This window comes from Chinchilla lanigera, unplaced genomic scaffold (genome assembly GCF_000276665.1).
Source record: "Chinchilla lanigera isolate Chin_1 unplaced genomic scaffold, ChiLan1.0 scaffold00055, whole genome shotgun sequence".
In the NCBI taxonomy this organism is placed as follows: Eukaryota; Metazoa; Chordata; class Mammalia; order Rodentia; family Chinchillidae; genus Chinchilla; species Chinchilla lanigera.
The window spans coordinates 5,903,650-5,930,625 of record NW_004955456.1 but is presented as its reverse complement, the minus strand read 5'-3'; the positions used below and the strand labels follow the sequence as shown (position 1 = coordinate 5,930,625).

Genomic DNA, 26,976 nt, shown 5'->3' with positions numbered 1-26,976 from the left:
TCTCTCTCTTTCTCTCTCTCTCTCTCTTTCTCTCTCTCTCTCTCTCTCTCTCTCTCTCTCTCTCTCTCTCTCTCTCTCTCTCTCTCTCTGTCTCTCTCTCTCTCTGTCTCTCTCTCTCCTGTCTCTGTTGCTCCTCTTTCCCTCCCTCCTTATTATGTTGGTTGTGTATTGTATGAATAACCCATGGGTCCTTCCTATTTTTTCACCATTTTTTATCCCTTTTGCTCTAATTGTATATAAACCAGTGCTAAGCCCATTCTTGAAAAGCTTATCTTCCTTTCTAAATTTATGCAATTATAATGTTGTAGCCAGGATTCACAAGGAAAACAATACAAATCTGTCCACACACTAAAGACTCAAAGAATCCAGCTGAGGGCCTAGGACCCTTGGCAATGTCCTGCATGAGTCTAGTTAAAGACCTAGAACCCGTAACAATGCCCCCTACAAGTCTAAGTGGAGGCCAAGAGCCCACAACAATGTCTCATGCAGGCCTGTTCTAAGGATCCGTGCTGGGAAGGCCCCAAGGTCAGTGGTGGAAGCTAGAAAGTCTGTGCCAGCGGGATGAAGGATCTGTGCTAGCAGCCTGAGGGATCTGCATTGGAGCCAGGAAGTAACACTCAAAGGAAGGACCAAAGCTCCCCTAAAAAGTATCACAGCCATCCTCAGCAACAGTGAGATCCTGAGCTCCTCTGATGATGAGAACAGCCGCATTCATATCAGGAAAACCAGCAGGACAAGCTCCTCCTGGAGAACGAACAGCCCCAGGCAAACAAACAGCCCCCTAACAGCACTCTTCTTCTCCATTTCTCCTTTTTATTTTCTTGGCAACGATCCTCCGGTGGACCTTCCATGTCCAGCACCAGACTGATTCTATTCAGCTGGGTGTTCCAAGCTGACCACCAGTTGTCAATCCACCACACCGCCCTTACTGCTAATGGAGCTTCATGTAGTCAGTGAGTCAAACATGCACACAAGATGGTGTTACAGAGCAGCATAAGACTTCAAAGACCCCACCACCCTTGCGGATCAATGTCATGCTCAGCGGCCACCACTGCAGGTAGCAACCTCAGCATGCAAGGTGGGCCTGCTCACCTACCCACTGCTGCTACAGAGTGACGTTGTTTACAAAGGCTGAGGATTGACTCTCAGCTCTAGGACGTTTGTCCCAAGTCATGGTGAAGCAGGAATTTCTGCCTGCAAGAAGGCATGAGTGTCACAATCGCACACAAAGAGTGGTCTGGGGTTGAGATCAGGGCAGACACCCGACTCCAGGGGAGACAGCTGGCTGATGGCCTGGACAGAGGCTCCCAAGAGATTCTTGGAGTCAGGACTCAAAAAGGAAGACTATGTCCAAGGAGAGAAAGGTCAGGTTTGCACAGAGTCAAAAGATCAAGTCTCAGAGCCACACAACACTGACAGTGAGTTCAGAGGAGATGAGAGGCTCCCTTACCCTTGGAGCTCCCGGCAAGGTGCCCTGAGATCCGACACCTTCTAACTTGCGTGATCCCAGCCCAACCCCAAATAGAGGTCATAGCCCCAGAGTAGGATATAGGTGTTGCAAACAGAGCCCGGCTCACCACACACAGAGTGCGGCGCTGTGTCTCCTGCGGGACCCCGCATCATTCTGCACACTTTTCCATTTCTCACATTCTCAGTTTATTAACTGACCACACCGTGAGTTCACCAGAAAGACTGCAATGTCGCCATGTGGCACAGTTTCGCAGGATGCGTATCAGAAGACCTCAAGTCTCGGTGACCTCTGCTACCAATCTGAGCCCACCTAGGACTCCTCTGGCATTTGCCTCCCAGTGCTGGCAGGAGTTCTGCTTTAAAAAAAAAAAAAAAACAAGAAGTGATTGACACTGATTTCAGTGTCACAGAATTTGCCCAACATGGTTTATGACATAAAGCTTGTTCATCTCCACTCATAATTAAGCTGCTTCCCACAAATATGACAAGGACTGCCCTACTGGTCTGCCTATGCTTGTAACAACAAATGTGATGTCACAGCCATTCTTTTCTGAGAAAAATCTACTTGAGGTTTAGAAAATATAGATGCAGTTTAAAAGAGCCAGGTTTTATTGCATTGCCAAGTCTCCTCTTTTCATTCATGTCTATTAAATTGCTTTTAAGAGAATTAAAGAGAGGCCGTGATTGCTTCTTACACAGATAACAGCCGTGGAAAATCCCTAAAAGTCCCTAAAAACCACTTGCATTTTTAACCCAAAATCTAGAGGAACAAAGCGATTGTGTTGTTTATGGATATGGTGACCCCACAGTCAACTGGGCTACAAATCAGCAGTAAACCTGTCTTACTTTTCCTCATCAGAATAAAATGTGCATTGTGAAATCTCCGTGCTTCTCATCTACATGAAGACAGAAGTCTCCTCTGGAGCGGAAAGGCCCCGGGGTTGTCCTCTGTCCACTCTCTCCAGCGGGTCCATCCTAACCACACTCCCAGGTCAAGTGAGCACCTGGGATCACCCCCAACTCCTGTCCACATCCAAGGGGACCTGGGTGTCTGTGCAGGGACTCAGCACACCCCGCAGGTCCCTGGGTCTGCTCACCTACATTGGTCTCCATTCCTCTCCAGTAGGATGTTAGGCACAGCTGACAGTGTCCTGGGCATGGTCAGGGTGACGGGTAAGGCACAGTGACTCTTAGGAATTAGCCCAGTGTGGGTGATTTTCTCATTTACTGGGAAAAGAAAAACTCAGACTTGTGTATGTGTGAATCTATTGGTTACTCAGGGTTGGTTTAATTAAGAGTCAAACAGGCAGGCTGGGAGGTAGCTCAGTGGTGGAACACTTGTCCAGCATGTGTGAGGCCTTGGGTTCCATCCCCAGCACAGCAAAAAATAAATAAATGATAGTAAAATAAAATAAAACAAAGACAATGAGGACAGCATAGTGAAGCCAAATTACTCTTGGGCACTGATTCCCAGTTTTCACCCATGGCTGTGCCTCCCTCCCCTCCCTGAGCACCTCCGTCTGCAGAAATGTGAGCTCAGCTGTCCTTCCCAGGAGATGCAGCCTGTCTTCTTACTCTGTTTCTCTGTGCAGCCCCGGTCTCAACCAGACTGAGACTTCAGCTGTGTCCTGCCCACCTTGACCTTCACCTGGCCACCTCTCCCTGGCACCTAAAGCATTGTTTCCTGGACACCCTCTCTTGGGTGTCAGCCTTGACCTCTGCACCTCTCTGCCTAGACACCCCTTGCAGAGGTCCCACCTGCCAGGCTCCCTGGAAGACTCTCCTTCAGGGAGAGACATGTTTGTCTTAGTGTCTGCAGAGCCCAGCACAAGGCCCCTCACTGTGCATGGTCTAGACGAATGTGTCTTTCAAAGTGCGTGTCTTACAGTCACTCCCAAGGGAATGGCATTAGGAGGTGGCCATTTGGAGGTGATCAGGTCCTGAAGGTGCAGCCCTCACACAAGGATCAGCACCCTTATGAAAGAGACCCTGGGGGTCTCCCTGCCCTTCCACCCCACCATATTTGTGGATCAATGTCATGCTCAGGGGCCACCACTGCAGGTAACAACCTCCTTGCAAGTTGGGTTTGCTCGCCTACCCACTGCTGCTGGAGACAGATGAAGAGGGGCCACCTATGAACCAGAACACAAGTGCTCTCTGGATACAGACTCCCCAGCACCCTATCCTTGGCCTCACAGCCTCAGAACTATGAGAAATGCATTTCTGTTGTATATAAATTGTCCCTAGAGGGACTAAGGACATATGAATGGATGAAGGTATTTTCCAATAATCTTTAAACTATCGACTTTTAAATTAGAACAACCTCATTACCCCAGGTCCTCTCCAGCTGAGGGCTTCCTGTGCATCCCACAGCATTCTGTGGTCAGAATCTTTTGTGCTTTAATCATAAACAATCCTTAGCCTTTCACTGATGGCCAGTTACCTGACTGCTGAGCCTGAACCTTCTCATCTCTAAAGTAAGAGCAGTACGGTGTAGTCCACGGCACGGTGAAGAGTGAATACTCAAGTGCCGACCATGGACAGTGCTCAGCACACAGGAAGTGACCATACCTTGTTGACTATTGTTAGTGCTGCTGTTGTCGCCCTGCATGGGCGCCCTGGGAAGAATCCTGATCTCCCAGACTTCAGCCCCTCACCAACAGCACTCAGCCTCTGAAGTTGCTTTTCTCTAATGGGGCCTTGTCAGGAGGGGATGTAGGCAGTGGGCATCCATAGTGACACTCAGCCAGTCAGAAAGATGGCTGCTGGTCCATCCATCCTCTTGCTGACCAGCTGAAAAAGAGGTCAGGATAGAGTCCCTCAGCATAGAATGAGAAGAACATCCACTCTGCCTGGCTGTCAAAGCCCTCTGGGCCAGGAGGCGAGTTGCCTTTGCCCTCCATGCAGGAGTGGGTAGGAGAGCCTCTGAGGATGGTGGACCCCCATCTTCAGGAGACAGGACGGGGCCAGACGTCTAAGCCAGAGAGGGCAGCACAGTGGCAAAGTGTTCAGTCTCAGGTCATGTTGCGTGGGACCCTACTTTTCCCAGATTTATAGAGATGTGGTTGACCCATAAACTGGCATCTTTCCAAAGTGTGTGTCCGACATAGGGCTTTGATCTATGGGTGCACTGCAAAAGGGTCACCGCAATCCAGCTAATTAGCACCTAGCACGTTGGGAAGCTGCCCTTGTGTTCTGTGTGTGCAGTGAAGACTTCCCATCTGTGCTCTTAGCAAATTCCCAGGGCACAACACACTGGTGTTAATCACAGTCCCATGCTCTAAGTTCGGTCCCCAGAAGTCATTCTTCTTCTACCTGAAAGTTTGCATCCTCTGCCCAACACCCCCCATCTTAGTCACAGTCCTTGTAATTGGGATATAGTCCTAACACCAGAAAGTTAAAGGAGGGAAGTTTTGTTTGGGCTCAGGTTGTAGAAGTTTCTGTCCTTTCATGTTTGCAGAATGAAGGAAGGGGCTGGGTGGAGCAAAGCTTCTCATGGCGCGGCACACAGGAAGTAGAGGGAAGGAAGTAGTCAGGGAGGGAGACGACCCTTTCCAAGCCACGCCCAGGCCATGCCCAGGCCACGCCCATTCCAGCCAGGTCCCGCCTTCTAGCACGGTAGTCAACTGTGATCACCATCATCCAACCACCTTCCTAAGGCCCTGTAAATGCATGAGGCTCTTGTGGGGACCTCTAGATCTAAACTACCTTCCTTCCCCAACTCCCCAAGGCCCTGGCACCACCTCTTTCCTCCTCCCTTCAACCAGCACTATATTTCTAAGGTTCCACATATCAGTGGACCCTTGGCTGCTTTGACTCAAATTCTGGCTCTGTTCCTATACATGTGACCTTGGGCAGGGTCACAAGTTGGGGTTCCTTGCCTCCCCGTGAAATGGTGGTAAGGGGATTAACATCCACCTGAAAGAACTAAAACCAGTATAAGCAGAAGTCTTAGCACCCAGCTTGGCCTGGGGCAAATTCAGTGTAAATTTACTAGTAAAGATCCATATAAATGCAGAATTGTAGTAGTTTTCCCTTATCTATGGAGGAAATCTTTCTAGAACATTCCACAGATGCCTGAAGCCTCAGACAATCCTAAACACTGGACAGGTGAGGTTTTTTTCCTGTACGTGGAAACCTAGGAGAAAATTTAATGTGCAAATTAGGCACGGTAGGAGAGCAGCAACAATAACCGGAATTATTACAAGATAGTGTAATGAATGTTATTTAAAAAGAATGAATTCCTTCCTTGGGGGATTTTCCGTGTAATATTTTCAGGCCATGACGGAGTGTGGGTGACTAAATCCCTGGGCAGTGAAACTTCAGAAAGGGGGAAAGGACCGGTAATCGGGGGACAAATGGCTGAGAGCTCGGGCGGCCCGGCATTCTGCAGGAAGAAATGGAGCCACTGAGGCAAGGAAGACTGGGCTCAGCGGCAGGTGACAGCAAGACTGGTCAAGGGGATCTGACAGCGGACAGCCCTGTGGGCCCAGGCCACGAGGCTGGGGCTGCAGGAGGGTAGATGGGCCTTTGTTCTCACCAGGAGTCCCAGCAGCAAGCCAGCCCCCACAGTTCCGCAGATGGAGCGCAGAGGCTGTCACCGTGGGTCCTCCTGAGACTCACGCCAAGGCCAGACCGTCAGTCTCACAGGGTCTGAAAATAGCTACTTTCAGCTGGGCATGACAGTCCACACGCCTGTAATCCCAGCACTCTAGGAGGCTGAGGCAGGAGGATAGCAAAGGCAAGGCCTGCCTGGGCAGCTTAGTAGCTTACCAAGACCCTGTCTAAAAAACAAAAAAGGCTGGGGATATAACTCAGTGCGGATGTCCTCTCCCTGGGGTGCAGGTCTCGTTCTCATCCCACTCTACAGAGAGGAAGGCTGGGCCCACACTCAGCCACCTCTGCAAGGGGCCCCCTTCTGGAGGAGACCGTGCGGTGGCACCCAGCATTCTCCCCCCAGAGTCTTGGGCCTTGGGTCTGCAGCAGTGGCCCCGTCTGGCTCGGTCAGAGTCCATTCTGCATGCCAAGAACACCTGGACCGAGGCCAGCGCTCGGAAAAAACATGACTTTTTAATGACTTTGTTTTTGTTCCACCTGCATTCAAACTCTGAGGACTCTAATCTTATTTTTGTCTTTTCTTCTTTCCTTGTCATTATGATTCTGTGACCCATAGTCGTTCAACCCATTTATCAATCTCACATCTGACTCCATGTATTTTTTCACTCCCGGAAGTTTGCAACAAGCTGCTGGGAACAGCAGCTTCGGCAGGTGACATGCAGAGTGGATATGCGCGTCCCGGGGCCTTCACCCAAGCGCCCGCCACGGGGGGCACGGGCCTGGGCGCCCAGCTCCTCAGGAACGGAGGATTTCCTTATCCTGGGATCAAGCTCCGTCACAGCAGCAGGAGCAGTGCCACAGAGGGGCTGAGGAGCAGTGGGCTCGTGGGCCAGAAAACTGTGTTCTTTGGCATCAGCCCCCACGTTCCTCCCAGCAAGCTCTCATCAAGACAAAGCCCTTACAGCCAGCAGCAGGCCAGCCAGGCCCGAGTTCCCAGGCCCTCTGTCAGAACTGCTCCCCCTGCTGCTCTGTTCAGCGTCCACGGGGACGGTGGTCAAGGAGAACAGGCCGTCCCTAGACACAAGTCTGCACCCCAGCCTCTACCCAGGAATGGGTGGGACCCCAAGAGAAAGCGCATCTCTACACTGTGAATTCTTCATTTGCAATGGCAGCATTTCTGAGTTGTAGGGTCTCTGTGAGAACCATGTAGAAATATATACCAGTTAGTGGTCCATTTTGGTCCCTCATCAATTTTATCCAACTACTTGATTCAATAAAGAGTGACTTCGTGGGTCACTACTTGACTCTGGGTGCTACAACAAAATACTTCAGACTAAGAGCTACCCCAGAGACATCTGTCTCACACAGTACAACAAGCCAGAAGTCCAATCAAGGTCCTTGCCAGTTCCACCTCTGGCCAGATGTGTCTTCCTGGTTTGCCAGCAGCCACCTGCTCCCTGGTCCCATGTGGTAGGGAGATTGTCCTTTCTGTGTCTCTTCTTAGAAGGACACTAACTCTGTGAGGGCTCCACCCTCATGACCTAAGCACCTCCCAATGTCTCCTGCTCTTACAACCATCACGCTGGGGTCAGGGTTTCAACAAATAAATTTGAGGGGCCATGAACATTGTGGGGGGCAAAACAATCTCAAAAAGAATCTCAACTCCCTGCCAGCCTACCTTTGGTGTTATTTTTCTCTTGCCGTAGTATTATTCAACTTTATGACTTCTAAGTAGTTTTCCAGCCCAGATTTCTCTCTAAAAGTCAGGAGCCACATGCTACAGTGACCCTGAGACATCTGGTGATCAAAGCCAGGAGTGCAGACCACCTGAGTGGCCAGGTGGGAGCCAGAACACCCCAGCATGTCTCACATCCCCTGAGCTCTTCAGGGCACAGTTAATGCTCACAGGGAGCCCAGGATGTGCCAGGCACTCCATAAACTATCCATGCAGAGGGTTCACATGAGCTGTCCTGAGCAAGCACACTGGCTCCAAACTTGTGGGTCCTCTGCCTGGACTCCATGCTCATTGTCCATCCTGGCTGAGCCCTGCCCTGGTCTGTCCCTGGGCAAATGCCCACACGTGGGTGCTACAGCACCTGAACTGTCCCTCCCAAAGGCTCTGTTGCCCTCAGTGAAGTGGCGGTGACCACTGCCTCCTGCTAGGGTAGAAGCACCAAACAAGTCTCCCCGACAGGATGCCAAGCTGTGGGCTGTAGAATGTCACCCAGGGGAAGCGGCCTGCTCAGGGGATGAAGCAAACATTGACAGAATACCCTGGAGAGGCTGGGAGGGTCAGCTTGGGTTTTCTAAACCAACCCAAAAGGAAGGAAAGCCCAGTGGAGAAAACAGCAGGAAACCTCAGGGAACCTGCCACTGTCCCCTGCATGTGGGGACCAACGAGGTCGCAGATGGCAAATGCACAGGAAGCCGGAGGAGGGGACCACACTGAGGGGAACTCTCACCCAGGGCCAGCTCTGCCCCCAAGGCACACCTGGTCCTGGGCAGAGACATCAGCAGTCATCTCAGTGGGGGAGACACCTCTGCATCTAACAGGAAGGCTGCCCAATCCAGTAACGCATGGGGCAGTCCCCATCGCCACCACACGCAGAGCCACCCAGCCACACATGTCCTCACTGCTGAGGCTGGGAAATCCGAGGTTCCTAACGGTGAGGATTAGCCCAAGCCCCCTGTGACTGTCACCCTCCCCAGCGCCAGTGACCTTGGTGTGACCTTCAAGATACAAACTGGAGGTCTGTACTCTGCTGGGCCCAGCGATGGCCCTGGAGGCACAGAGGGGACTTTTTTTTTTAAAGAGAAAGGAAAACAAAATAACAACAAGCAAGACAAAAACGAAACAACACAAACAATAAAAAATGATACAGAATTTCAGAACAAGATGATAGGAAGTTAACAGTGGTTTGTTATATCACATATTGTTATTTTCCACGAAGTTTCTCATATTACCAGATGTAAGAATGCAACGTGGATCAAACAATTAAAGAGAATAAAAATAATTTGAAAAATTAGAAATGATACAATTTCACTCATCAAGTTAGTAGGAATTCAACAATGGTTGTTGCATTCCATATTGTTGTCTTCAAATTAGTTGTTCACATTACCAGATATAAGCATGCAAAACTGGTCAGAAAAAGAAAAACGTAAGCATTCACTGTCCCTTTCAATAAACCAATAGACATCAGCAGTACAGTTATCCCAGCTATCCTGGTAAGGCCCTGAGGACAAGCGCATGGGAAGGAACCAGGGGACAGCGGTGTGAGCTCACACAGGGGCCAGCAGTTAACACACTGTCCTCAGCAACAGCGCGTGGTCCCCACCCCTGGTGAGGAGAAGCTGCAGACTCAAACCCAGACACCAAACCCAGGTTTGGAGTCACCAGGCCACGTGTGACATCCTGCATCAGCGAGCACCTGCCCGGCCTTTGTTCAGTTTGTTCAACGCCACTCTGAGCCTTAGCAGGAAAAAGACTCATCGCCACACTGGACCACACAGAGGCACCAGCTGAAACTTGCCCTTGTTTGCAAACGGTTACAGGATCATAACACTTTCTAATCGTAAAAAGGAAAGCAGACAGCAATTCCATCCGAGGACTCTTCCGTGTGAAAACAAATTGTAAGTGTGTGGAATTTTTAAAATATTTTATAAACAATCCTCTAATTCTTGGCACTGTAGGAAGTCCTTCCTGGGAGCAATGGTGTATGCAGGACAGGTAGGAGTTCGCCTCTGCTGTTACTGCCCACAAATCACCCTTGGAGTCACAGGTAACCAGCAGGAGTTATTCTGCCTTTAGAAGACCACACATCACTCCTGCTCCCGACTTTGCTGAAAACATTGCTAATAATTAGGAGAGATCACATTTTACCTTGGAAATTTGGTCAATAGAAGTAAATTAAATGGGATTAGAACTCACACTGTGAGCTAATACCTGTTGCTTCGTACCCAGTTGGCTTGTAAAAGTGAGTTCTATTTTATTTTAGCTTAACTTACTTTGCTGTACTGTGTTGTACCATATTTCATTATGCCTTCAGAACCATGAGTATTTTTTTCAAATAACCCATTAATTAACCCCATGAACCTATGCTACTCTTCATGTTGCTACTCTTGAAAGACTGAACAATAAATACAAGGATGAACTCTGCTGGAGGCTGTTTAGAGGTGCAATTCATGCCCTTGTAATTCAAGGTTCCCTAACAGTGGAATAATGCACTAGCGGTTCTTTATTGTGCTTTGATTCGCCTTGTGTCCTGGGTCAGTGTCAAAGAGTGTCAGTGAACTGAACACCCAACCCTAGAAGGTGCTCGATAAACACTTGTGAACAGACAGAGGCAATGCCATGGGGCGCAATCGCAAGCTGTGGTCTTGGGGTCCTGGGTTTTGACACAGCCTGCCTTGGTGCCAGCAGTCGAGGTGAGCTCAGGAATCACATCCTGGGCAGATGTGCGATGGGCACTGGATATGGGCAGAGCACTGTCCAGCTTACTGGGCCCCTCCTGGCTCTGGTCCCCTGGTACTTTCTTTAGATACACTTCTTCGATGAAGCTGCGGTTCCCGATGGAGGGAGAGACAGAGATAAAGCCACCAGCTCTGTCCTGTGGAAAAGGTATTCCAATCCTGGCTGGCAGGGTCAGGCTCATAGCGACCTCAGCTAGAAATGCACACACCAAGCTGGAAACAGCAGCTTTTCGGCTGAGGAGTGGAGGCACTGAGACCGTGGTGGAACTGCTTCCACCCACGTACACACATGCACATATGTACACATGTGCACACGTGGATACACATCTGTGCGCACATGTGTAACACACACACACACACACACACTCTTCTGCACAGGAAGTTCATCTCTGATCAGAGAAACCTAAGTAAAATTATTTTACAAATTAAACTTAATATTCCCCTGCCACTCTCCAGCACGCTGCTCTCTTCTGTGTCTGCACTGGTGGGGAGTTTTCCTCGTTTCCACCTATCAAAGGATGAATTTTTAATGCTTGACTACAAACAAAAGGTAATACGATGAGGCAATGGATATTTCTTAATGGAATCTTTCTAATATTTAGATCAAACTATTTTATTGTACCCCATAAATATGCATCATTATTATTATTTATCAGTAAAAAATAAATTTTAAAACTTAATAAGTTCAAAAAGCCCCATCTGACCGTTTTTCTGCCCCTACATCTCTCTCTTGCCCTCTTACAGGACACAGCTCCTGCCACTCTCTCTGGGGATGGAGGCCGTGCTTTGCTGAAGGAGCTCTGGGGGTCTCCACAGGAAGAGGGCCGCTGCTCAGCCTGGTGTTCCTGGAACCAGCCATGAAGCCAGGCCACGAGAAGTGCTCACGAGACAGATGGGGAATGCTGCCTACGTTAGGGGTGGTCACGTGGAGCGGGAAAGGCCCTAGGAGAGACCAGCCTGAGCCCAAGAAAGGACGCTGTTCATCACGTCAAAGAAAGTATCCTATGTCTGTCTTCCCACCTGCCCCTCAGTAAGATTTTGGAAGAAGAACAGAGATATAGGGAAAGGAGATGTTTCAAACCCATGCCTTCGAACAGACAATCGAGAGAGTCTGGTCAATCAGAAGCCGTGAAATACAGAATTAAGGTTTCATTCATTTTTTTTGTTGGCTTACCTTTTGAGTAAGGTTTATTAAGCACAGTCTGAGGCAGGGTCTACACCAAGCATCAGGACAGAGAGGTATGTGTGGTTCACGATCATACCTACAAGGTAACAGAAAAATTAGAACGCAGCCCTCGGGCAGTCAATGTGGAGCATGGTGGGTGTATGTGGGAGCAACCAGGGCTGCAGAGAAAAACAGACAGGACAAAGACGCATCTTACAAGCACCCTGACCTTCACGAACAGAGCGTCTGCTCTGACGTTATTATGTTTACATAGGCCTGCTACCTAATATTAAGCAAATAGGTCAACAACTAAAGAGAAAGAAAAGTGTGGCCCATGAAACCCACCCATGTGTTGAATCACCCTCTGCATCGACAGCTTGAGACTGACCCAGCCTCCACTGGACACCGGAAGAGGCCTGAGGCTGCCCAGCCCTTCCCGTGACAGTAGACGGCATCACTCTCGGCAGTCATCCAGTGTGCCAGCTTCACATGCTGAGGGCATCAAACAGGAAAGGACAGAGGCCTGCTCAGAGTGGCGGCCATGGTGTGTGCTGAAACCACGCTGAAGAAGGCATTCCTCTCCGGTGCAGCTCTCCTCCCCCAAACTATGGCAGCCCTTGAGCTTCCTGGCCTCCTTCTCAGGGAACTGGCCTGCCGTGGCTGTGCCCTCTTCCAGGCTGGTCTCCTGGTGATGGTGCTTGGTGGAGAAACCACCTGGTGGGTTCCAGGGTGTGTCAGGGGTCACTGAATCCAGCCAGTGGGTGGTTAGGGCAGGTGTGCAAAGGTAGGTAGTGACCTACTGTAAGTGGGGACCAAACAGATAAACCGAAGCCTCACTCCAGGGCTAGCATGAGAAGGTAGGGGGATGCATGGATAGTGTTATGGTTTGTGTCCGGATGCCCCCCAGAGCCTCACGTAGTCATGGGGTGGGCTTCCAGAGCTTATAACTGATTCATTGTCCAATGCTGGGTTTATGGGTGTGCCTGCTACACCCGCCCTGGGGCAGACAGTTTGCATACAGTATAAGGGAAGGAAAGAGGCTGCTTGCTGCAGCTCCTCCCCTTGTGCTTTTGTTGCTTTTGCTGTTTTCCACCTCCACGAATTGTTGCCCTCTGCCATGTGCCACCTTGCTTTGGAGCCAGCTGATTATAGACTGAAACCTCAACAAACTGTGAGCTGAATAAACCTTTCCTTTATTAATTCTGGGCATCAGGTATTTTGTCTCAGCAACAAAAGTAACCAAGACAGAGAGATAGCAATACATAAGGAACAAACAAGAGGACCCAGGCTCACCTATGAGAAGTAGAGTCCAAGCCTGAGGTTCAGGACAGAACCTGAGCCCCAGTGAAGGCCACTGTGATAAACAAGGCGGAGCCAGGGTCATGGGAATGAGGCGAAGGATGATGGAGTCTGACTGGAGTGAGTGAGGGGCCAGGAGGTGGTCTGGGATCAGCAAAGAAGGTGAGTGTGCAAGCAAACAATGGAGGTGAAGGAGAGAGGTTAGACTTGGGAAGCCAATTCCCCTCCGCTCTTTCCTGTCCTCTGACATTGTTGTTTTCTTTATAAAGGAAACACAAGCAATCAAAGAAGAATTTCTTACATTTCTCGCCTTCACTCTCACATTATTCCTCTGGAACACATCATCTACCTAAACTTTAGCATCATTCTGTCAATTCAGAGAAAAGCACGAATATGGACACTGCTGACACACACATTTGCTTTAACTGGGGATTTCCTTGTGCATCTTTTGCCAAGTTCTTCTCCTGAGTATTTGATGTGGCATGAAACCACTGTCAAGAACATCTATTCATCTTCCTCTAATGGTTTCCTACCAATAAAAAAACGTGGCCAACTTTTTAATTTTTTTTTTTTTTTTTTTTTTTTTTGGTACTGGGGATCAAACTCAGGACCTTGTTCTTGCCAGGTAGGTGTTTGCACCACTGAGCTATATCCCCAGCCCGACTATTTTATATGCAGCCGATTGGCCTAGGACTCCTGTTGGGTTATATTTCTCCTTCTTCCTCTGCTCTTTGCCTCTTCCTGCTCTTCAAACCCCACCACACGACAGTCCCCACCATCTCTACAGTCCCCCGACACTCCTCTCCTCTCCTCCAAACCATCTGCCAGCCCCATGGACACCTCGCCTCAGCGCACGCCCTCCTTCCTGTCTCTGATTCGTCTGGTGCATGTGAGGGTCCCTTCGGATCCCTCTGGGGATCCCCTGTCTGGCACCTCACCCCTTCCACCTCTGTTCCTGTGTTCACCTCACTCCCAGACACCACCCAGCGTAGGAGCCCATCTTCCGGGCTCTTCTGAGGCCGGAGTTCCAAGTGCACATCTTCCTGATCGACGAGGGGAGAGACTGCAATTGCTGTAGCCGGTGACGCAACACTGCATTTACATCCATCCAGGCATGTGTGGCAGGGTGCAAACGGTGGATTTCAAAATAGTCTCCAAGGAGATTCTTGGACAGAACGTTGACCCTTGGTGGTGCAAAAGAACGCTTCATTTCTGTTAATCTGGATTTTTGTAGAAGGCTTTGAGCAGCCCTAGAGAATCACACCACTGCTTCTCAAAATTGAGGCAGAAATAAGCTCAGCACCCTCCGTCCCCTGTCCTATTCGTCTACTGCACCCTACATTTAAAAAAAACAGCAAGAGACACTGATCCTGGCTTTATTCACACAGTAGTATCCAATGTTGGGAATTATGTGGGTGTAGATACAAAATAAGGAAAACGGGGTAGTAAACAGCAGCTGCAGAGCCCCACATTCAATCACAACGAACTTGTGTGCATCCAACATGACCCTGTTGTCACAGTTCAGTAACCTGTGATCCAGAATTACAAAACTGACACATAACAGTAAAATAAATGTGCCCTCTGTGGTACATCTCTGTTAAATCTTACTTCAAATTCATTTTTTATCATTTCTACACCCTATGTACAAACACACACACACACACACACACACACAAACACACACACACACACACATGTGGGCTAGAAATCAAATCCTGCTCTGGTCTGATTTCCAGTTGACCCACCTTTACTTTCACCTGTTTATCCTTAGCCTTTTCCTTCCTAATCCATATCAAAGAGAGGATCCTCTCTCTCTCTCTCTCTCTCTCTCTCTCTCTCTCTCTCTCTCTCTCTCCTTCTCCCTCCCTCCCTCCTTCTTCCCAGACCTCATCACCTCCACTAAAATAACCATCATCCAACCCCATGTTCATCATTTTTGTTTTTTATTTTATTTTAATTAGCATATCCATCTCGTATTCTTACGGACTATATTCCTAAAGTATATTTGCCTTAATTTCCCTTTGCCTTGCAGAAAAGTTTATTTCTTCTCACAAAAATAGTCCAGATTACTTCATCCAAAGTTAGGAATGCATGCACTACTGCAATTTGGACAGTTTGATTCTGCTTTGTTTTCCTTTGGTTTTTAAACTTTACAATGAGTATATTTAGATTTCGATTTTTTTTCACTCCTTCTCCTTGCTATGACTCATCCGTATGACATACTCATCCTCCTGCTGTGTAATACCCCATTGTGTGAAGAGACCAAAGCCCATCCCCTACTCTCCCAGATGAGCATTTGAGTCATTTCCAGAATTTCTCTGTGGTTATCAGTGCAGCTCTGAGTTTAATCAGACACTGTGCTGTGTCCCAGACTTTCTCCCAGGCAGGAGCAGGTTTCTCGTGTAATAGCACATGTGCCTGCCTGGCCCTAGGAAGTAAGGATAACTTGCCTTCCACAGTGACCCCATGACGTACAAACCCTACAGCCATGAATGCCACCTCTCCTCACCCTCCAGGATGGGCACTTTGCAGCTTCACAGGTCAATCAGTGTGAAAAGGGACCATACTGTGCTTCTTCTTCAATTTCCTTCACCCCCAGTGCCGCTGACTTGGTCAGACATTTATTGGAGATGGGAACCTGGTCCCACATGTGCTGCCTCTCCTGAGTTTTCACACTTTCTAATGTGTAGTTTCTCCTTTCCCCAGCAGTTTTCTGAGTTGTTTGAACCCATCCTCCATGGCAACTGTATTCAATCATGACATCTGCAGAGACGATCTTCTCCCAGCTTTTACTTGTATTTCATATATTTTGGATGGCAGATAAGTTTTTATTTTTAATACAGTCATATATATTAATTGTGCATCATCTAGCCTACTTCTGCGTGCTTCTATGTGCCTATTCTCCTTCTATGCAAGAATTCCGTTACATTGAAGAAGTTTTAAAATTTTAGTTGTTAATTTTTTTAATTTTAGACTGACTATCTCTCTTGGTCTGCTTTTCATTTGCAAAACGTCTATCTCCTTGCTTCCTGTCATCTATCTGTTCTTTTACTCTAGGTTTCACATATAAAAAGAGAAACCTTTTGCATCTGGTTCATTTCACTTAACGTTTACGTGTGTCATCAGAGCCAGGAGCCCGGCCTTTGTGTGGCTCCTGCATCTCATTTGCGTGCTGGTTCATGTCACCCCCAGCAGGAGACATGCAGAACTGCCCCAAGATCTCCCTTCTGCCTCTTCTCCACCCCGACCCCACCACGCTTCCCTGATCTCTCCCAACTCCCAATCCAGGCACCCTCAATCCTTGCAAATGTTAACTTATTCTTCTTTGTACTGATCATCCTGTTACTTTAAGAGGGCCATACACACGAAGTCATGCAAGGTGTGACACCTGAAGGCAACATTTTCTATTAGGCATAATGCCTTTTAGACCAGCAAGTTACTGTGTGCGTGGTGTTTGGGAGATTCTGCTGCTGATGTGCAGTGCTTCTAGAGCAGTGGGTGCAAACCTATGGCACATGTGTTGTTTTTCTTTTAAGACAAAAAATTGTTAGTGTGTAAGTTGTTTTTCCTGAACTAAAACCTCAGTGTTCGGGTTTAATTGCAACGTGGGCACTTTGCAATAAACAAGTGGGTTTGGGGCTCCAGTTTGGCGCTCAGACTCTAGCAGTTTTGCCACCAATTTTCTAAGTGGTCGCCCACTGTAGACACACAGCCGTCTTCAGCTTTGAGCCTCACAAGTAAAGCTACCATGAAGCTCTTCTACAAGTGCATTCCCTTTCCATTAGTGTGTGTCTGTGGTACATAATAAATACTTTCATGGTGCAGAATCGGTACATACACATAATGCATCTTAGTCCTTTTACTTCCCCTTCCTTGCACCTTCCACTCGTCTCCCTCATCCTCAGATCCCCTTCCCCTCTGTAGAGTCTTATGTTTTTTAGTATTTCCACTTTGTATTTGTTTCAAGCATGTTCCTGACTTCAAAGTCTCAGCTCCTTGGAAACCTCTGCCAGGAAATCCTTAGTCCCTGGCCATCTTACACCTTCTGTCTGCACATCCTCTTACTCGGACTGCAGTCTTGCCCTTTCCAGATGCGAGGAGTCGTGTTCAGTGGAAACCTGCACATCTCCACGTCAGGGAGCCTGAGCCTGGCTCTCAGGATCCTCCTCCTTCACGACTTCCTCCGACACTGCAGCAAGAGTGAAGCATGTGGGCCACCTCTCCCCTGCTGGCTGCAAGCAGGGACCAGGTTCCAAGTAGGGCTCCACTCACACTTTTTGTTTTCTTCTTTCTCACAAGTGCTATGATGCTTTCTCTTATGTGGCACCTTGTTAGATTGAGAGACACTTGGGCAGAAGGCTGGCAGAAGGTATTTCTGGGAAGGTCTAAGAGGAGGCATCTGGGGGAGGTGGGCATGGGAGTTGGGGTCTTAGTGGGGATGAAGCCGTTTACATCCAGCCCACTGGCATCCAGAGAAGGGCAAAAGAAAGACCAATTCTCCTTTCTGTGCTTCTCTTCTCTCCTCTCCTCTGCTTTCCTCTCCTCCTTTCCTCCTCCTCCAAGCCTCTCTCTCTCCTCTCTCTCTTCTTCATTTCAAACCTTATAAAGATGATGTAATACCGTCTTTTCCTATTTCCATGGTTCCTGTTAATAAATCTGCTGTCATTACTGCTGTTGTTCTTGAGATAATGTACCCTTTCACCTGCTGCTTTTCAGATGTTCCTTTTATCACTAATTTGAGGAATTTCATCATGCTACACCTCCTTTGGGTTTTTTCATGTTTCTTGTGCCTGAAGTTCTTGACCTTCCTGGGTGTATAATTTTACCACTCACTTCAAATATGGAAGGTTTTGGACTATTCGTTATTTAAGCTTCACTATTTTGTTCTCTCCTTCAGGGACTCCAATTGTACATGTATTTGGCTACACAGCTCCTTGCCCTCAATATGGCTGCAAGCAGGGACCAGGTGCCAACTAGAGCTCCACTCACACTGCTTGCCCTTGCAGTCATATTTTCCTACTTACTTGCATACTTTGTAATTCTTATTCACTGTATACATTGCAAATTTCATGTTGATGAATGGTGGATATTTTCTATAAATGCCCTGGAACTTTAATCACTTAAATTACTTTGGACCTGCGAGTTTTGAGCTCATTACTTATTAGTTGTGATCAGAACTGTGTCCATTCCAGGGCTCTCTCTTTTTCCAAGGAGGCATGGCCTTCTGTGTTCTCTGTCTAATTCCCAGGGAATCTGGACTCTTTCCATACTGTTATGGTTGATATATTGTGTCAACTTGGAGAGTCTTGAGGTCTGGCTAAGTGACTCAGCAGGGAGCCAGGGTGCTTACTTTGTATTCATCCTGAGCCTGTGCAAGAGGAAGGCATGCAGAGGATGTGGATGTAGAGGACCACCACCATGCCCCCAGGGTGAGTAGGCTGCATTAAAAAAGGAAACTGAGAAAGGACTGGCTGCTGGTTCTTCTGAGGAGCTCCAGTCTTCACTTTTGGTTTGGTCATCTCCTGGCTACTGGTGCAGACTGTTCAGCTTCTGCCTGGGGCTCTTCAGCCTTCTGGTGTAGGCTCTCTGGCCTTCATCATAGATTCTTCAGCATTCTGTCACAGACCCATCAGCCTCCTGACATGGGCTTGCATGGACACTGCAATGAGCTCCAGGCCCAGGGCTGGGCTCTTCAGTCTCCAGCATGAAGACAATCTCTGTATGTTTCCTCATCCAATTCTGTGGCTCACCATTGTAAACAAAACTTGTAAAATCTTGTACATTTGTATATCTTGTGTTATATCTGTTTCTGTAGTCATCCCTAACTGATACACATGCTTTCTGATGGGAAGCACTCTTCTGAGACAAGTGAGGGAGAGGACCAAGCAGCAGAGAAAGAGCCTCTCTTAGAGTAGCCATCCAGATGCTGGAATGTAGCAATGTGGGGAAGACAAGAAGGACGGAAGTGGGTCCCCTGGACCAAGGAAGGATCTATGGCATGAAATGAAGCCCATGGAGAATGAAGAGAGAAACTTCAGCCCAGGAGAAGTAGGTAACTGGTGGTCCCTCTCCCTGAGATGGGACTCACTGTGCAAGAGGAGCAATTCAGACCTGCAGACAGACAGTGAGAGCATTACCCCACCAAAAAGCTACTACTGGATTGCTGAGATAGATCAGCATGGATCAGGACTCTGCCTCCACTTGTTGTCTACCAGTGACAGTAGAGACATGCCTGGAAGAAGACTTCTTTCTCTCTTTTTTTCTCTCTCTCTTGTTTTTTGTTGTGGTTTATTTTTTGTTTTTCTTGGTTTTTGTTTTCTGGTTTTTTCTCCTTCATTGTTTGGTCTTCTTTTTATATGAGAGTGAATGCGGTTTCTAGCCTCTTTGTGGTTGTAGTTCTGTTCTGTTCTTCACTTTATCTCTTCCTCCTCTCTTTCCCTCCAGTTCTCTGCACCAGTTTCCCTCACCACTTTCCCAAAATTAGTGTGATCACCCTTTGTCCTCCAGCCTTACTTCTAATCTCTTCCACTACTCTATTTTCTCCATAACCCATTTTAAATTTTAACACTTGAGGACAAAATTGACATAGTAAGGACTTGCATACTGCATACAATTTTCTGTTTTGTTTTAGATTTTTGTCTAATTCATACGGTTAAGGGTGGCAAATTAATGGTTAGCTCAATTTGTCATTTTCTAGGCTGTGTTTGATGCTATTGTCATTGGTACCACTATAGCCAAAAGTGACATAATTTTTCTAAACAGCTGTTCTTCCTGGTATTCTAAGACTAAGATTGACCAAGGGTCACAGAGAACACTGTGGCACAGTGCCAAACAACCAGTGCCTGGGCCAAACAGGCAGCAATTTCTCATTCCCAATAAATTGAAGAGGTAGAATGTTACAACAGACTCAAACCCCAAAAACTAGCTACACTTGGAAGATAACTCAAAGTAGTCATTTCCTAAGGGTTCTAAATACTACTAATAAAGCAACCCACCATAGGTAATTTATAAACATCACCCCAGGAATTAAACTGAAAAAAAAAGAAAAGAAAATGAGAAGACACTTAAATAACATGCAACTCCAGACATCCAGTTCACCAAACCAAACCTGGGGGCAATGAGGTGGGACAATCTGAAAGCCACCCACCTGACCTCTCTGAAGTGGTAACAACAAAGCAATTGAATAAGGCTCTAGAAAAAAAAATCAAAGCAGAAATAATTTCTCAGATAATTGTAGATATGGTGTCCACAGTGAAAATCATGTGTAGTGACTCTAGAGCAGACACAGACAAATCAATAGAAGATTTAAAAAATTATGGAAGCCATGAATGCTCAGCATAGGAAAGAAATAGAATCCATAAAAGAGATTCAAGTAGATATCCAGAAGAATAAAAATTCCATTGAAAATATTCACTGCAGATTAAACCAATGTGAGGACAGGATCTCAGATATAGAAGACAGGCTTGTGGTTATTGATCATGAAAAGAAAAGTTTCTTTCTTTTTTTTTAAAGAGACAAAAACAATAAAAATGATACAGAATTTCAAAACAAGATGATAGGAAGTTAATAATAGTTATTATAGTGAATATTGTTATCTTCAAAGTAGTTGCTCAGATTACCAGGTACAGGCATACAAAATTGATCAAACAGTATAAGCACTAATGGTTTCTTTCAATGAGCTAATAGGAGTTAGTATTACAATAATCTTAGCTGTCTTGTGTGTGTGTGTGTGTGTGTGTGTGTGTGTGTGTGTGTGTGTGTGTGTGTATACATACATATCTTTTCCCCCTTCCTTCTTTTCTCTTTTCCCCCATCTCAGTTGTTCTTTCCTTTTGTACTTTTTGGATCTTATTTACTCTTTCAGTTTCTTACACTAGGGAGACAGTACAATGTTTACACATGCAATTCTGATTTATTTCACTTATGAGTATGGTCTCTAGTTGCATCCATTTACCTATGGAAGCCTTGAGCTTATCTTTCTTTATAGATGAGTAGTACTCCATTGTATAAAAGTATCACATCTTTTTTATCCATTCTGTGGTTGATGGACATTTGGGTTGTTTCCAAGATTTAGGAAAAGAAAGATTTCTTTAAAATAGCAAGGGACCATAAGAAATCAATCCAGCAGCTGCTAGATGAGGTGAAGAAGAACAACTTAAGATTGATTGGAGTCAATGAAAAAGCAGGAGCTAGCACACATGATATAAAAAAAAATGTTCATAGATGTCATGGCAGAAAACTTCCCTAGTAGAGAAAAAGAACTTGATATACATATCAGTGAGGCATGTAGAACTCCAATTAACCACAATGAAAAAAGTCTACAGCTAGGCATATCATAGTCAAGATTCCAGAATTTCAACAAAAGAATAGAATCTTAAAAGCTGGTAGGGGAAAGAAATAACTCACCAATAAAGGCAAGTCCATCAGAATCACAGCTGACTTCTAAGCACAAGCCCTCCAGTCAAGGAGAGCTTGGAATGAAGTATTCCAAGCTCTAAAGGAAAACAATCTTCTATCCAAGTTGATGTATCCCACAAAACTATCTTCTCAGACAAGTGTGAGTACTAAGCACTGCCATTCTTAATCTTTCCAGAAGCTTCTTTCCTATGACTGTGTGAGGAGCTGGACTTTTTCCTGGATCAGTTGCCCCAGCAAAATAGGAGAAGACATAATGCTCTAGGTTGTACCTTCACAAGTTTGCACCAGCACTGCTCACCCTACTTCTGCTCATGCATCTCTGGATGCAGCATTTTGCAAGGCCACTCCTGCATTGCAGAGATGAGACACTCAAAATTGAGCCCCATGTCTGGAATGAGAAGATCCAAGCGTTCTGTGACTATCACCAAGGGCCAGCAAGAAGGCTCTGAGATCAAGACTCTGGCAATCAGAAATAGGGCTTCTATTATTCATCTTAATGAACATAATGAGTCCAAACCAACCGTGACTCATTGCACATGTCCATGTCTCCCTAAATCAAGGCTCTTTAGCAAGAAGAGCAGGAGGTGTTGAGAAGTCAGTGAACCACATGCCACAAGCCAAGTTGTCTATGTCCCTGCAGCATGTGGATGGGACAAAGGAGTTTATCGTGCCCTCTCCAAAATTCTGTTTGTGTTATACATGTCACAAAAACATGCCTCTTGCCTCAGATGCATTATACACCTTTTAAGCATTCTTATTTTCCTAGCGTAGCACCTGCACACTCTCCAAAGTTCTTGGGTCTGAGTGTCACATGGCTGACATGCCAGGGAGCTTCACTGAGTGGGATTGAGCCCAGCTCATCTTCTCCCCTGAGAACCAACAGCCCTGCAGCATTAAGTTTGTTTTCAGAATTTCTTCTTTCTGGAAGCTCCTCAGCCCCTTGCACAGTTACTAATCCAGTAATGTAATCTAACTCAAGCTTGCCAGAGTTGAAAGAGCACCAACTTTAAATGTGCAAACTGAGTTTGAGCCTTGCTTATACTTTTCTCCTACTAATAAGCTGTTTAGTCTTTAGTTCCCTAACATGATAATGGAGATGATAGTAACCACCATAATCTGATGCATTGAAAAAATGCATAAACGGTGTCTATGACTGTTAAAAAAAAATTGAAATGTTGACCTGACCTCAATGCCTGTATCTTATCCACAAAACAGTTTCTCAGTGTGTATCTTAGTTTTTATAATGATTTGCTTCAGAACATACTCAAATTGGATTTTTCTTTAGTATTTGTATTTTGCCCACAAGTGAGGGAGAAAATAAAATAAAACTAGAATGATATTATGGAAATTTGTCAAGAGAAATTTCAAAATTGGCATGTTAATATTTTCATGAAAGTTTTCATCAAAGGGAAAAAACAATGATAAGATTAGTATTTAAAAGTACCAAAAGATTATGCTTGGGAGGAAAATGTGTGCTTCAGGAAATAATGCAGTGCCAAGTGGAATAAGTGAAGGCAAGTTATCACAAATCTCTGGGGTTTTTAAATATCTTCCTTTATTCCAAATAGAGTGTTGTTTATTTCCTGGAAAACGAGTCAAACACACAATGGTGTGACAAACAGAAAGAATCCAGAGGTTTTTATCCCCCTGGTATGTGTTGAGTCACTACCACTGGTAAATACCTCTGTTATGGGAAGCATCCATAAAAGATCTAGGGAGATTAAGTTCTAACCAGGTTTCCATTACCAACACTTAGAGCAAGAAAAGTGTTCTTATTATTCCATTTCTTCTCCATTAACTCCATGGTATCTGTCTTAGTCATTCTCAATTTTACACCTCTAAGATAACACATAAGATTTACTCTGTGCTTCCTGGCAGGGAAGCTCAATGTTCTTCCCTGTAAGTATTTAGTTCCTAGTGCTTTCTTGAAATGCAGGTTTAACATGCACTGGTGTCTAGCATTAGGATTATGACTCTCGCTTTAGAGATCTCAGGATCTCAAATCTCAGAGCCACCCCTGGTACAAAGCTGGTATTAAGGAAGGGGAATCTGGTACAGGTGTGTGTAATTAATTATTCCACCTCTCTACTCAAAAGGTAGTTGCTCCTGTGTTAAAAGCAGTCTGAGTCTATTTCATCTTATACTGGGTGCTATGTGTTGAATTATGTCCCCAAGTCCAAAATTCGTTTTACTAAATTTAAAACCAGCAAGATCCCAGAATATTATTTTATGTATAGATAGGGTCTTTAAAGAAGTAATCCAGTTAAAATGAGATGATTAGGATGAATCGTAATCTATTCTGATTAGTATCCTTGGAATGTGAGGAAATATATTCATTCTTCAGAATTTATTATATATATATATATATTATACGATGAACTGTAACAATAACGTTCATGGTAGAGGCTGCCAAAACTCACATGCTCCTGCCTTGAGGTTAAAAATTATTACCTTCAGATATGGGGTGACCTTTGCAACTGGCTCAGCTATCAGAACTTGGTATATTTACATCACTGTAAGATGAGGAAATCTAGATGCTTACACCTCAAGGGAAGGGCTGAGGAGACATGGGGGAAGACGATTGTCAAAGCCAAGGAAATGGTCCCAGAAGGAGCCAAGCTTGCCCGCACCTTGGCTATGGAATTCTGCCCCCAGAAGCATGAGTGATGGACTGTTTGTTGTGTAAGTTGCACGGGCAGTGGTGCTTCAAATGGCATCACTAGGGGACTGCTACACCGAGCATATCTACCACATTTACTACAGCACCTTGTGCCTTCACTGAAGCTATAGGGAGCAGACCCTGGGCGTGGCCCCACAAGCCTCGTGGAGATCGACAGGTTAAAGTCTCCCCAAGGTGGCACATGGCTCATCCACATTGTACCACCTCCTCTCTGGTTGAGTGTGTGGTGCAAGCCCATCTTGTGTTAGGGAGTTCAGCCTGTGTGAGCCTTCACACAAGGGTAAGCGGGCCACACTCGCTTCCTTCCCACCCTCAGCGGACACTTGGTCCACAGTGCAGCAATCAGCAGACACAGGGCTGCCCCAAAGTCAGCCAACACTCACAGTGTATCAGGCAGAAAGAATCCTTAAAGATGACCTGCTCTGAGGTTGCAAAACAGGGACCCGGGGGAGTGAAACTGGCTCACTTCTTTGCTATTGGCAAAGATAAGTGTGGCCCTCAGAAAACCAACTTACACTTTCTTCCTAAACTCCTGTGTTTTTCTCTCAAACTTAGCATATTCCTTAGGAATCAGGTTTAGTTGCCTTGTTCTTGTGAATTTGTTGGGCTTTGTATTGGTTTAGGGATGATAAGCTTCTCTTTTCTTCCCCTTTGCCAGTTCCTGTGAGTTATTTTTAAACCTGGATTGCAGTAATGGAAATTCCTTGGGAAATAACTGTTCAGAAACCTGGCTCTAATTATTTCTATTTAGAATTCTATTGACAACCCTAATCCCCATGACTGTGCTTAAAAATGCATTGTATAACAAAAGATGCCCCTTTCACATGACAGCATTAAGGAACATTAGTTTTGTCATTCTCTGTAATTTCCTTTCAGCGTTCACATTATGCAGAGGGGGGGTCCCTGTTTTCCCCCACAAGAACAGCTGAAAAATATCATGAAAAAGTTTTATTTAAGAAAGTAGTTTTGCAATTCCAGAAATTGCCAAACGTCCTGAATCAGCATATTAAATGGACTCAAACCACAGTCCCTGAGTTCTTCGGTCCCTGGTCGACTGTGTTAGGTCAACAAGGGTGAATTGGATTTGAGCAAGCAGGAAAAGGAGGAGAAAGGAAATAGGATTTCAAGTCGAAGGAACAACACGAGGGCTAAAACAGGAGGCAACATTGCACGTATGTTCAATAACTCTTAGCAGAAGGGTAGCTTGGGTACTCTACAGAAGAACTCTGAAGAAGTGCCTCAGTTGGGCAAGATGGCACACAGAGTGCTGTCATCCCAGCACCCTGGGAGACTCAAGCAGAAGGATCTCAGGAGGTTTAGGTCCCTGTTTAGCAACTTAACAAAGCTCTGTCTCAAAATAAAAAATAAAATATGGGCTAGGATTGCAGCTCAACACAAGGGCCCTGGGTTCAGTTGCCAGAAATGTCTCACTGGCATCTATGCCACGTAGTACAGGAGTTAGGAAACCTGAAAAGTGACATAACTGATACTTTGTGAAAGATCCTGGAGCAGTAGGGCTACTCATTAGAGGAGGGAGTATGGGGGAAAGCACAGAAAAGAAATTAAAGGCTTTGGTAGTAATCAGATGAAAATAGATAATGTTTAATAGAGCAGTGGTAAGGAGCAAGGAAACAGATAAAGCTAGACAGGTTGGAGTAAAACCTGAGTGTGGTCGGCCGGGGGAAGGCTATATGGAGGTTGAAGGGTGTCCAGCAGCAGATGGCTCGGGCTGGGGATGCCATTGGCAGAGACTGTAACTGTAGAAGAAAGCACGGTGTTTGGAGGGAAGGAGGTGAGTCCATCTGGAGCTGTTGTGGACTGTGTTGTGGGATGTCAGCCTCATCCCAAAGTTCCAACCTCATCCCTGAGAGAGATGTGGGAAATGAATGTGTATGTGTCAGTTCCAAGGTGAAGATAGAAGCTAAAGTCCAGAGAGAGATGAAATAACCTGGAGAGGACGTGCACCGTGGCAAGGGAGGAAGTCCAGAGCCCAAATCCACAGATAGAGTCGTCTGTGGCTTGTGTGAAGGAAAAAAATGACAGGGAAGGAGGAGGAGGATCAGCAACAGCCACAGACTTTCACACAACAAGGGAAAGAATTTCATGAAGGAAAGTCAGAGTTGGAAAGTGACCCAGGAAGGTGAATATGAGAAAGAGCGAGATGTGAAATCCTCAAAGGTCATTTGTTGCATTGGAGGGGGCATTCACAGCCACATGGCTCTACTAGATTTCAGAGGTTGGAAATGGCACCAACCTTGGCCCTGTTAGATGGAACAGGAAGTGAGTTCATGGAGGGCACACTCTTGAGAGGGGAATGTTGGGTCCCCATTTCTCTCTCTCTTTCTCTCTATGTCTCCCTCTCACACTCTTCCTCCTTCTCTCACCGTCTCCTTCCTGGCACCATGAGACAAAGAGTCTTCCTCCACCTCAAGTATCCACAATGATGTGCAAGGCTGCCTCAGACCCAAAGCTACAGAGCCAAGTGACCATGAACTGAAGCCTCTGAAACCGTGAACCAAATCTTTGTTCTTTATAAACTGATTATCTTGGGTATTTTGTCACAGTGCTAGAAAGCTAACACCTTTCTAAAAGTTTAGGAAAACCTGAGCTAAAAGCAGATTGAAAAGAAGTGCATTCATTGTAGGAAGACAAAAAGCAAATACAGATATCACAAGGAGTGAGAAGTGGTATCCAATAATGGACCCAAGCCAAACTTGGAGCCCTCACTTACTCTTTTTCTAAATTCTTCACAGATGATTCTAGTATTAAAGGTTTGTTACAGGGGCTGGGGATTTAGCTCAGCGGCAAAAGTGCCTGCCTGGCAAGCGCAAGGTCGTGAGTTCGGTTCCCGGTACCGGAGAAAAACCAAAAACCAAAAAAAAAAAAAAAAGAAAATGTGTTAAAGGTTTGTTACAAT

General features: G+C 46.1%; 1 long non-coding RNA gene across 2 annotated transcripts in view; it reads right to left on the bottom strand.

The window, feature by feature from the left end:
- The window catches only part of LOC106149903, a 49,528-nt gene that overhangs the window by 13,289 nt on the left and 9,263 nt on the right, over positions 1-26,976 (bottom strand). For both annotated transcript variants that reach the window (XR_001236372.1, XR_001236371.1), the window contains one exon: positions 11,672-11,759. This is a non-coding gene — a long non-coding RNA (uncharacterized LOC106149903). The remainder of the gene's footprint in view (positions 1-11,671; positions 11,760-26,976) is intronic.